The sequence below is a fragment of the Nuphar pumila genome, chromosome 4 (genome assembly GCF_984573655.1).
Source record: "Nuphar pumila chromosome 4, dmNupPumi1.hap1.1, whole genome shotgun sequence".
Taxonomy (NCBI): Eukaryota; Viridiplantae; Streptophyta; class Magnoliopsida; order Nymphaeales; family Nymphaeaceae; genus Nuphar; species Nuphar pumila.
The window spans coordinates 86,166,598-86,170,212 of NC_143252.1; positions in this window are offsets into that span (position 1 = coordinate 86,166,598).

A 3,615-nucleotide genomic window follows, 5' to 3' on the forward strand; every position below is an offset into this window, starting at 1 on the left:
TATGATGACCAAAGAGTTCAAATACTCTTTGGTCCAACCTTTGTCAACATCAACCCCCGAGTTGATCATGTTTTCAAAAATAAGTTTTCGAACCATTGCATTGAAAAATCAACCCTCGAGTTGATCATGTTTTCAAAAATAAGTTTTCGAACCATCACATTAAAAGGTCAACACTTGTGTTGGTCTTACCTTCCAAGATTGATTCCGAAACATTTATACCTAAAGATCAACCCTTGTGTTGGTCTTATCTTCCAAAATGGGTTTCAAATCATTTATGTTCAAAAGATCAACCCTTGAGTTGGTCTTATCTTCCAAGATTGGTTTCGAAACATTGCATTTAAACGATCAACCCTCGTGTTGATCATATCTTTCTACAAATTGATTTCGAATCATTGCATTCCAAAGATCAACCCCTGTGTTGATCTCATTTTCAAAAAATTGATTTCATTACATTCAAGCATCAACTCTTATGTTGATCATATTTTCTAAAAAAAATTGATTTCGAATCATTTCATTCAAATATCAACCCTCGTGTTGATCATATTTTCTAAAAATTGGTTTCGAATCATTACATTCAAAGATCAACCCTCGCGTTGGTCATATTTTCTAAAAATTGGTTTTAAAATCGTTTGCTTCAAAAATTAACCTTCATGATGATCTCTCGTGAATGATCCCCCTTCAAAAAAATCAAGCTCTCGCAGCTAATCCTCTTTTCAAAAATAATTTCCTTGTATTCTTCTCCTACTTCTTAAAAGATCCTACATGCAGGCAGGATCAAACAAAATTCTTTTCTTCTCAATCAACTCTTTCTTTTTATTATTTGTTTGTCAGTCTTACCAATTTTCATTCATCTTTATCAATTTTGTCAATTTTATTGATCCTTCTTTGATTTTGTTAATTTTCTTGTCAAAATTCTTATTTTCAAAAAATCTTACCCTTTCAGGTTAAGGGATAAACCTGATGCCTCTTTCCCATGAGGTATTCCTTTTTTTTCCTTCTTCTTTTCCCATTCAGGATAAGGGAAAATCCTGAGACCCCTCATAGGAGCACCAATGCTACCTGTGAAAATTCTTGTTCAAAATAAATTCCTTTAAATTCTTCCCCATTTTTATAAATTTTATTTCCCACTCAGGTTAAGGGATAAACCTGAATTTCCCTCTCAGATTAAGGGATAAACCTGAACCTCGTCCCGCGAGGTCCTTCTTCTTCATGAACAAGGATAATCCTGAAGTCTTTCATCATCTTCCAAGTATCTTTAATTTTTATACCAAGCTTCACCATTCTTTTAGATCTTTGTCAATCTTTGTCAATTCTTTATTATTGATTCTTTATCAATTTTATTGATTCTTTTTCATTTGTTGTCAATTCTTTTAATTCTTTATCAACCCTTTATTAAATTTTGTTAAATTTGTCAATTTTATTCCTTCGTTCCGTTTTAGGTTAAGGGATAAACCTGAATCATCTTCCATTTTCATCGATTTTCAAATTTTCTTTTTAAAGATTCGGGTTCCGACTCGGGTCTTCCTTTTATCTTTTCTTTTGAAGTTTCGAGTTCCGACTCGGGCTTCCCTTTGGTTCTGATTGAACCAAATTATTTTCTTTTATCTTTTATCTTTTCCTTTTAAAGATTCGGGTTCCGACTCGGGTCTTCCTTTTATCTTTTCTTTTGAAGTTTCGAGTTCCGACTCGGGCTTCCCTTTGGTTCTGATTGAAACAAATTGTTTTCTTTTATCTTTTCCTTTTAAAGATTCGGGTTCCGACTCGGGTCTTCCTTTTATCTTTTCCTTTTAAAGATTCGGGTTCCGACTCGGGTCTTCTATTTATCTTTTCTTTTGAAGTTTTGAGTTCCGATTCGGGCTTCCCTTTGGTTCTGATTGAACCAAATTGTTTTCTTTTATCTTTTATCTTTTCCTTTTAAAGATTCGGGTTCCCACTCGGGTCTTCCTTTTATCTTTTCTTTTGAAGTTTCGAGTTCCCACTCGGGCTTCCCTTTGGTTCTGATTGAACCAAATTGTTTTCTTTTATCTTTTATCTTTTCCTTTTAAAGATTCGGGTTCTGACTCGGGTCTTCCTTTTATCTTTTCTTTTGAAGTTTTGAGTTCCGACTCGGGCTTTCCTTTAGTTCTGATTGAACCAAATTGTTTTCTTTTATCTTTTCCTTTTAAAGATTCGGGTTCCGACTCGGGTCTTCCTTTTATCTTTTCTTTTGAAGTTTCGAGTTCCGACTCGGGCTTCCCCTTTGGTTCTGACTGAACCAATTGTTTTATTTTATCTTTTATCTTCTCCTTTTAAAGATTTGGGTTCCGACTCGGGTCTTCGTTTTATCTTTTCTTTTGAGGCTTCGAGTTCCGACTCGGGCTTCCCCTTGGTTCTAATTGGACCAATCATTTCCTTTTATCTTTTATCCTTTCCTTTTAAAGATTCGGGTTCCGACTCGAGTCTTCCCTTTCATCTTTCCTTTTTAAGTCCCGAGTTCCGACTCAGACTTCCGTTTGAATCCAATCCTCGCATTGGAAATCAATCATTTCTTTAGAAAACCGAATTTCAACTCGGGTTTTTCTTCTATTATTTTTCATTCGAAGTTTCGAGTTCCGACTCGGACTTTCTTTTGAATCCAATCCTCGCATTGGAAATCAATCATTTCTTTAGAAAACCAAGTTTCAACTCGGGTATTTCTTCTATTATTTTTTGTTCAAAGTTCTGAGTTCCGACTCGGACTTCCTTTTTTAATCCAATCCTCGCATTGGAAATCAATCATTTTTTTTAAAAACCAAGTTTCAACTCCGGTTTTTCTTCTATTATTTTTCGTTCGAAGTTCCGAGTTCCGACTCGGACTTCCTTTTGAATCCAATCCTCGCATTGGAAATCCATCATTTTTAGAAAACTGAATTTCAACCCGGGTTTTTCATCTATTATTTTTTAGTCGAAGTTTCGAGTTCCGACTAGGACTTCCTTTCGAATCCAATCCTCGCATTGGAAAATAATTATTTCTTTAGAAAATTTAAGTTTTCAAAACTCAATTTTCTCTTTCATCTTTTATCTTGAAAATATGGGTTCCGACTCGGGCTTTTCCCCTTTGTACATTCCATCTCTTTGAATATCCAAATTGAGTTTTTTTTTTTCTCTTTAAAATCCCTTCATTCCCGTTCAGGATAAGGGATAATCCTGAAACCATTCATAGGAGCAGCGCAACCTTCTATAATGGTCCTTCCAAATCCAGTCTAACACTGGTCCTTCATCAGAATCCTTCATAAAATCCAATTCTCACATTGGTCCTTCCTAATCCAGTCTAACACTGGTCCTTCATCAAAATCCTTCATAAAATCCAATTCTCACATTGGTCCTTCCAAATCCAGTCTAACACTGGTCCTTCATCAAAATCCTTCATAAAATCCAATTCTCACATTGGTCCTTCCTAATCCAGTGTAACACTGGTCCTTCATCAGAATCCTTCATAAAATCCAATTCTCACATTGGTCCTTCCTAATCCAGTCTAACACTGGTCCTTCATCAGAATCCTTCACCGAATCCAATTCTCGCATTGGTCCTTCAAAATTCCAGTTTCACGCTGGTCCTTCAAAATTCCAATGTTTACATTGGTCCTTCCGAAATTCC